General features: G+C 39.6%; 1 pseudogene; it reads right to left on the reverse strand.

Moving 5' to 3' along the window:
* Positions 1-345: 345 nt before the first annotated feature.
* On the reverse strand, positions 346-1586 carry LOC114687430 (annotated as a pseudogene).
* Between the last annotated feature and the right edge of the window lie 8102 nt (positions 1587-9688).

Below are 9688 nucleotides of genomic sequence, written 5' to 3' on the forward strand. Positions count from 1 at the left end.
CAGGAACTCCATGCAAGCATGCATACCATTCTCTAGACTGCTCCCTTCACTTCTCAAGAAAGGGAACCAGGTCTTCCTAATTGATTTAGGTGCCTGGATAACAAAGTATTTCATCAGAAAGGATATAAGCAATGCTATTTGATAAGAGTAAGAATAAGGAAAAAGCAGCTATCTTAAAGAAAAATATCTAAATAAATAAATATCAGACCAATGCACAACATACTGCAAAACTGGAATACAATACGGTCAAACACAATGTTCAAATATTAAACTGTTCAAGCACATGAAGATCATCTTCTGAAAGACAAACTGGGCTCTTAGTTTGTAGCTACCTTTGTGTAACTTTAAAAACTGCTGCCCCTCAACAAAGTCTGACACTGATCTTGATACTTGTTGGGAAGTTCACTGAGGCAATGATAACTCATAGAGATATACAGTCAGCTTTAGAGAGATCTTCCCAGTGCTCATCTTCAGAATTCATCTGAGGACTGGGCATCATCTTCGTCCCTCACTTCTCTATATCTCCCTGAACTCCCCTTCTGGATTGTAGTTCTGCATTTTAATATTCAGTCTCTCGGCCAGTTTCTGTGCTGCGAGCTTTGCCTGCATCTCCTCATAATTCTGCTTCTGCTCTTTCTGCAGGCCAGCGACTCTTCTATGGAGAGCAGCTGCGCAGGCAGGTGGTGGAGCGGAAGAAGGCGCGCTGCTGTGATGTCATCAAGATGCTGCCTAGCCCTGCGTTGCCGCTCTTCTGAGGAAGCAGGAGACTCATCCCTCTGACAGTGACTCGGTGAGTCACTCTGTTGGGTGGGTAACACATTGGTCTTAAACTTAGGAGGCGGCGGCACTGGGTTTTTAGCTCGCATTTCTAGCACTTCCATGTAATGAGGCCTCTTAGGAGTCTCAGTTTGGAGCCCTGGCACGTTCTCAGCACTGGTGTTTTCTTCTGAGGGTTCAACTCTGGTCTGTGATTGTGATCTTCTGCAACTTAGTGATAAACAGACTGTCAATGCTGCTGGAAATGTCTTCCGCTTGACTTGAAACAGGGCGTTGGGGGGATGTTTGTTAACTTCAGATGAGGGTGCCCTGGCTCTGCTGCCGGGAGCTGCGCCTGTGTTCACTGTGCAGCCAGCCTCCAAAGTCTCCTCATCGCCTTTGTGAGTGAGGTGTACAGGTCCTTGTGTTTCTGAGGTGGTTTTAGATGATTTGACTTCTACAGAGGAACAGTCAAGAACTAATGAAGTATCAAGCATCAGGTCAGAATTCTGGCTTTGTCTGTGTCGGTATCAACTCTTGTGGTTGCTTTTTGCCTTAGCTTACAGTCTACACTAACAGGATCAAACAGTTCACCTCTCCTTCTAACCTCTTCTTCACGTTCTACAATGGCAGCTTTCAGTTTGGCAACGGTGTCTGAAATCTTTTTACCTTTGTCGGGCAACTTGCAAATGAATTTTTCGTTGCGCAAAAGTCTCTCTGGCGCCTCAACCTCTCCCGCAGCTCCGCCGAACTCCGCTGCCCCAAGTCCTCGGGAGCTGGGGGCTCGAAGCCGCAGGGCAGCGAGAACATTGTGCATGGGCTGCGGCTGGCGCGGCGGGCAGGGCTCCCCAGCGGGCCCACGGCGGGCGCAGGCTGGGCGGCGGCGGCGACTCTGGCGCGCGAGCGGGAGTCGCCATTTTCCGGAAGAGTGATAATAAACTTTTGACTGATAAGTTAGAAGCATTGAAAGACGTTATTAAAACATGCTGGGCGGTGGTGGCGCATGCCTTTAATCCCAGCACTCGGGAGGCAGAGTCAGGCGGATCTCTGTGAGTTCGAGGCAGCCTGGGCTACCAAGTGAGCTCCAGGAAAGGCGCAAAGCTACGCAGAGAAACCCTGTCTCGAAAAACCAAAAAAAAAAAAAAAAAAAAAAAACCAAAAAAAAAACAAAAACAAAACAACAACAAAAAACCAAAAAAAAAAAAAAACCCCCAAAAACAGATAACAAAAATATTCAGATACAGACAAAGGAGTTTAAATGAGAACCAACCTCATCATTTACATTATGAAATTAGAAAGGAGCAGTCTAAGATTATAAAAAAAAACAAAACCTTAATTTATCCAGTCACCACACAGGAACAACCACCAAATGACAGATATCCTCAAAGCTGTGTCAGATCTCACTGGAATCCTGTAGAAATGTTAGTTGACTTAAGGAAGCAATAGTCTCATATGATATGCATTCCCTTTTGTGAGGCAGATGTTAAATTCATGGGCAACTAGTAACAGAACTGTCCCACAAGACTGAGAAGACTTAGTTACAGCAGTATTGGAGCCTGGTCCTCAATTACAGTGGAAGACTTGGTGGAAAGATGAGGCTAGGACTGTTGAACAAGGAAGTAGGACTAGAGGTATTGTTATTTCCCAAGACCCATTTCTTGGAGAGGATGATTATGTTAATGTACAAAGACACTCTATATATGATGAACACACCTTGACTCTATGCTGTACAACAGCTTTGAATGATTGGGACAGAGTTAAGAAAGTCAGAAAGAGAACTGAGATATTTACTAAAGTTATACAAGGCCCAAAAGAAACATTCACAATTTTTTTTTTTTTTTTTTTTACAAAGATTGACTTCAGCTGTAAATAGAATGATGCCAACTCCAGAAGCTAGACAAACACTAATTGAATATCTGGCTTTTGAAAATGTTAATTCATGGTGGTCCGGAAGGGTCAACCCGAGGCTGGTACTTTCTCAGTGAGAGATTCCTCGTGTTGATCATGAATTTGCTAGGTGACTCTGCAGCACAGGAACAGAACTCTGCACCACACTCTCCCATGCTGGCTGATCCTCAGTTGGCTGAGTGTGGACCAGAAGTCTCAGGGCCCTTAGCACCTCAGCCTCAGGTTGTAGGCTAGTCGTGTGATCACATGTCAGTCACATCATTCCCTGCATGACCCTTCAGGAATGGCGGCCCTGTCCGTGAAGGAAAGGCAGGTGTACTGACAGAGGACGCAGCTCAGTGCCATCCGCTGAGGAGCTCATTTGAGGCCAGCTGCCCCACCATTGGATAAAATATTTTGACAAAAGAAGAGACTGTTTAAAATTCAAGGAAAAGTTTGAAGCAGAATTCCAGCCTTCATGGTCTACTGAAAATTCCTAGGCTCTGCCTGGACTTTCACAGAGGTGGAAATGATTCTTCTGGACTTTCAAAAATGCTTTGCTGGTTCCTGGACAAAAGCACTCTGACCCACGATTACACATCAGCACTTGTTCTCTGTGAATAACAATTACTAAAAGGATCAAGTAGAAAGAAGATCTCATTATTCAAACTGTGAAGGACTGAATGGTATTAAGTGTTCTTCTTTAATTTAGTGAAGGATCTATTTTAAGAAAAAAAAGTAAAGCTTATTATAAAAATAAAAAAGAAAATGCTAATTCATACTGCAAAAGGGTAATTAGGCCTTTAAAGGCAAGATCAGCACCCATTGAGGAATGAATCCAAGATATATTGTAGCTGGAGAGTTTTCTCTCTGGGTCCCACCAAGCCCCGGCAGTCCAACAGCCCACTTATAAAATAAACACACAGATGCTTATATTATTTAAACTGTTTGGCCTAATGGCTCAGGCTTCTAGCTATCTAGTTCTTACATCTTAAACTAATCCATTTCTATAATCTATACCTTGCACATGGCTTGTGGCTTACCGGCATCTTCACATGCTGCTTGTTGTGGCGGAGGCTGGCAGTGTCTCCTCCACCTTCCTGTTCTCTCAATTCTCCTCTCTGTTAGTCCCGCCTATACTTCCTGCCTGATTACTGGCCAATCAGTGTTTTATTTATTGACAATCAGAGCAACACATTTGACATACAGACCATCCACAGCAATACATTCAATATTGAATCTCATAATCATGACAATGCTTGCATAGGAGAGGTGGTTTCCAAAGGCTTAAAGAAAAATCAAAATGTCATATGTTTTAGTTGTGGTAAACAAGATCACCCAAAAAGGGACTGTTGGCAGGGCATTCCTAAAACAATAGTTTGGTTTTTTTTTCCTAGCAATAATGTAACACAAGGCCCCAGCCTTCTGGAATATGCAGAATGTGTGGTAAAGGCTGACATTGGACTAATGAATGCAGACCAACAAAGGTCAGTTGAGACAACCCTTTGCCATCAAGATGACTCTTGGGGATGCCTCTCAGAGGTCCCCATGTGAAATTTGGTTCAACCATTTTCTGTTGCCATCAGGGAAACTCCTCCACAGAGCAATTAAAAGTCCTAATGCCTATTGTAAAAAAAAAAAAAAAAAAAAAAAAAAGAAAGAAAAGAAAAAAGACTGCTCTGGATGACAGAACAGCTTTAGAAGATAAATCAAAATTTTCAGGAGAAATCATAAAACAAATATTTTGATAAACTTCTATAAACAATCAAAGACCAAAGTTAACAATACAGATAAATGGCATTGAAAGTGAAGGTCTTATGGACACTGGAGCAAATGTAACTCTAACTGAGCTGAAATCTTGGCATTCAAATTGGCCTCTTCAGGAGATAAACATTCAGCTTCTAGGATTAGAACTTTATCTCGGGAGAAACAAAGCACAAGATGGGTTTGAATGCTTAGGGGCCGAAATGACAGTGAAGAAAATTAAATCCATATGTGGTTAATATAGCCATGAACTTATGGGGATGTGATTTATTACAGCAGTAAAAAACAGAGATCAACATTCCTCCAAACTCAAAAACAAACCATAAAGTAGAGAATGCTTCTGAGAACAATATTAAAAGGTATTCTCTAGAGCAAGTCACAGACTGTTCAAGTTGTATATAAACAGGTCAAAACAGCTGATGACCTCTTGAAGGCACCAACAACCCTACCTTTAAATGGCTGTCTGGGTGGAACAATGACCTTTGATATCAGAAAAATTACAAGGATCAGACTAGCTGGTACAGGAGCAGCTGAATGCTCACCATACTGAAGAATCAACCAGTCTTTGGAATTCTCCTATATTTGTCATTAAAAAACAAATCTGGAAAATGAAGAATGGTAACAGATCTAAGAGTTGTAAATAAAATAATTCAGCCAGTGGACTCTCTACAACCTGGAAGTAACCTGCCTTATCATTATCTAAAGGTGGCCTATTATAGTGATTGATTTAAAAGACTGTTTTTTTTTATTATACCTTTAAAAGAACAGGATAGAGAAAACTTTGCCTTCATGGTGCTACTTATAATAATTCCTAGCCCATTTAAAGGTAGCAATGGAAAGTTCTCCCACAATGGATGTTAAACAGCCCCACCTGTGCCAATATTTTGTACAACAGCCATTGAAAATAATTTGTAAACAGTTTCCTCAATCTATAATTTACCATTATATTAATGATATTTTACTATCAGATTCAAATGTAGATATTTTAGAAATGTTGAAGAAAGTGAAGAAAATATTGTATTGCTGGGGATTACAAATGGCTCCTGAAAAAATACAAAGAGGAGATTCTATTAACTACATGATATAAGATAGGTTTACAAGAAAAATTCAACTACAGAAAGTACAAATCAGGAGAAATCACTGCAGACTCTTAATGACTATCAAAAATTACTGGGAGACATTGACTGACTAGAGCCCACAACTAGATTAACAAATCAAGAACTAAGTATTTTATTTCAAACCTGACAAGGTGATGAGGACTTAAAATAGTCCTAGAAACTTGTTAGCTGAAGCTGAGAGAGAATTGGTCTTGGTAGAGAAAAATATTACAGATGCCCCATGTGTATTGCTTGGATCCAGACTTGACTGTATCCTGGTCATTCTACCTCCTACTCATTCTCCTACTGGAATTCTTGTGTATGGAGAAGATAACATTCTGGAATGGATAGTTTTGCCACACAAACAGAGCAAAAAATAAAGACCTATACAGAATAGGGTTCTAAATTGTTTCTAAAAGAAAATTGAGTCTTTGTCATTAATGGAAATGAATATAGCAGAAATTGTAGTACCTTATACTAATGCTGAAATTTCTTCTTTATGGGCAGAAAATAAACATTGACACAGAGCTTGCAGTAATTTTTGGGACATTAACAACAAATATCCCAAAAGCAACAGGCTTCAATTTACGAAAAGAACTAGTTGTATTCTTCCTCACATTGTATGAGGAACACCAATTTCTGAAGCCTCTACATTCTACATTCTACATCAATGCAAATAAATCAAGAAAGGCAGGTTATAAATCAAGAAATTAAGTAAAGTGGATTTTGCTTTTGTTTCCACAGGAGAAGAAAACCTATGGATACATCAAAGCTGGTAAAGATTCCATTCAAACAAGAGAGACCTCTTGATTAAAATGACATCAAATGATACCCAACAAAGGAAAAACTTTGAGGTCAGGGCAGGGTTTGCTTTTGTCTTTCCAGGAAAATAAAACCATCCAACTGAGGAATCTAAAGACTTTTAAACAAATGTAACATCAAAAAAGAGAACCACTCCCCAAAATTATACCCCAAAAAGGAGTAATCTGCCCTAGTGATATAGAATACTTCCAATAGGGTAAAATTTCATAAACCTTTCAAAGTCTGTTTTTGCTGGACTCTACAGACAGGTTAAGCAGGTGATCTTTATGTAGTCCAATTCAGAACTAAATCTGGCTTTGGAGTTGGAGTGTGCCTCCTTTCTCTAAACCCAAGCATGCTTGTTAAAAGAAAATCCAGTCACTGTCTCCTATCAGAAGAGCCACTTTGTATGGGACAGATGAAGACCAAAATCTAGGGACTGCTATTGTCACTAATCTCATACCCCTCAGATTTATTCTGAATCTTTAAATTTTCTTAAAGTGTGTATATTTTCTCAAAATTTTAAACTTTCTGTTTTTGATATTAATGGTCTCATAGAGTACTAATTCTAACCTTAGGCTTCATGTACCTTCCTGTATGTGATTTCAGGCTAGAGTCTGAAGCAGATATTTAGGAATTAAGCCTGTATATCCCAGATATATTTAATAGACCATGCCCCTTTAACCTACCTAAGATTTACAGCATATGACATTTAATGTGTCTATGTTTTCCACAGTGAACAATAAACATTAGTAGCAGAGGTCTCTGAAGTCTCCAAAAGCATGATGGGTCCCACAAGGATGATTCTACCTGGATTGTAGTAATGCTGATAAACTGAAGAACACCACCCAAAGATCGGCTCTAGTCTATAAAGTGCTCAGGATAATTTCAAGTGGCTAGCTGAGATAGTCCAGCACTTCTGATATGCCTTACACTTTCTTTTCACACAGAGATGATAACAAATGATACAGCTACTCTCCCAGGACTTGACCACTGTTTCAAGTTTATCAGGGTCTCCTAGAGACACCACTGGCCCCAATACAATAGGAAGCAATCTAGAAAACATGACACCCACATTCACAAGAGGTGGGGTGGGTGGTTTTTGGTCCTTCACTGGGGGATGGATATTTGTCATTGCTAGGGGAGTTAGTTACAAGTTGTTTGTGTAATGGTCAGGGAAAAGCTGAACAGAGGAGATTAGATTCAGGTATCTCATTCTGAGAAGAAAAAGGGGGATATGGAGATGATAAGATAAAAGGGAAAATTATTGAATCTACTTTTTTTTTTGTTTTTTTGTTTTTTTTTTTTTTTTTGGTTTTTCGAGACAGGATTTCTCTGTGTAGCTTTGCGCCTTTCCTGGGACTCACTTGGTAGCCCAGGCTGGTCTCGAACTCACAGAGATCCGCCTGGCTCTGCCTCCCGAGTGCTGGATTTAAAGGCGTGCGCCACCACCGCCCGTTATTGAATCTACTTTTAAACTTAAAAAAACATACACACAATAGCTGGGCATGTGGCACATGCCTTTAATCTCAGCCCTCAGGAGGCAGAGCAGGCAGATCTCTATGAGTTTGAGGCCAGCCTGGTCTACAGAGTGAGATCCAGGACAGGCACCAAAACTATACAGAGAAACCCTGCCTTGAAAAACCAAAAAAACCAAAACAACAACAACAACAACAAAAAACACCCCAAATACTAGTCTCAAATATTTTACATTGGTATGGATTTTGTATATTGATACAAATTTAAGGTTATTGTTGTTAGAACATACTGTACATGCATTTATGCTCTTGTTTAAGGTATTGTACCTTTAATTCATTTCACAATGTAATGTAAATTTCTAGTCCTTGAAAGTTAAATGTGTAAACTATTTAACATAATTAAGAAATACAGGTTAATAGCCACCTGTAACTACCAAAGTTACAGTCATATTAGTTAGGTTTTCAAGATCATACAGAGATATAATGTAGAGAGATAGGTAATATTCAATATTTGAAAGGCCTACAGAATATGACATTTAAAATGTTTTAATGATTTTGGCTTTTTATGACATGAGACACATATGCTCCTGGTAGCACAATCTACTTCAAAAAAAGGATGATGGGCAAAAGAAACCTCATATAGAGTTTGGTTTCTTTGTTGGCAAAAGCTAGCCATTTGGGCAAGTAAATACCATTGCCTTGACTACTGACAGTATGCTGTCCAAACTGGACCAGCAGGACACAAAGAAAAGTGACTATTGAACTTTGCCAAGACAGATTAGGACAGACCTTCAAATTTTCCTGCTTTGAGAAAAGTCTGTCAGATATTTTATGCTTGCAAGCAAGACAAATGTCCCAATGTTGCAGAGAACCTTGGGTGACTATCCAGACAGACAGTTCTTTCTGTTATTTCTCATATTTTTGGAGGTCGCTTGCTATGCACACCCATCCTTCTCAGGTCTTTGATGGGTTGTAGACTAGACAGTTACAGTTTCGGCTTTCCTGAATCTTGGTGAAAGTTATATTTGGACTCTTCAGGAGAGGACAACTAATGGAATAATCTCTATAAATTTGCCAATCCCTTGTGGACAGCATATTGAGAATGTATTTCTTACTTGATAATTGTTCTTGTTGTATGTAGCTTCATTTTTGTTAAGTTATTACCTTTCTTTCCTATTTGGACAATACTTGATAATAATTGTTATTGTATATAGTTGTACTACGTTAGGCTTGAACCTATCCTTCTTAATTAGACAAAAAGGGGGAAATGTTACTGAATTCTATCCCTGGTTTCCCATTACCCAATTGAAAGGAGCTTTTTAGTCTGAGAGGTGGGATTTATATTAGGGATGGATAAGACCAGGAAGAAGAGGCAGGGAAAGGAGCTTGGGCCTTTTCCAGCCAGGAAGTATTTCAAAGTCACTTGCATTAGCCTCTGGTCTTTTTTTTTCCTTAATATTTGTGCATAGGATTTGTTTATTAATAAGTGGTTAAAAAAAAAAAAGCACTTACAGAGCCAGTCTTGGCTCCATGAGATTCTGTCTCAAAATGAAAAAGAAACAAATTTTGGTTGTTAGCATTTTGTAGATATAACAGTCTTATTAAATAAGAAACACAGAGCCAATGCAAAGATGAAAGCCCAAGAGGTCAGAGCGATAGCTAAGAGCTAAAAACATACCCTTCACTGCCGCTGCTATCTTCCTCAGCAGAGAACCTACTTCCTGTCTGTTTGTCTTTTTATAGACTTTCTATTCTGCCTTCTCATTGGTTATAAACCCAACCACATGACCTCCTCGTTACTGCCTGTCTGTACAGACCTCCAGGTCTTCTATGGTTGGTATTGAGATTAAAGGCGTGTGTCTACATGCTGGCTGTATCCTTGAACACACAGAGATCTGCCTAGCT

This window comes from Peromyscus leucopus, unplaced genomic scaffold (assembly GCF_004664715.2).
Source record: "Peromyscus leucopus breed LL Stock unplaced genomic scaffold, UCI_PerLeu_2.1 scaffold_1243, whole genome shotgun sequence".
Classification (NCBI taxonomy): domain Eukaryota; kingdom Metazoa; phylum Chordata; class Mammalia; order Rodentia; family Cricetidae; genus Peromyscus; species Peromyscus leucopus.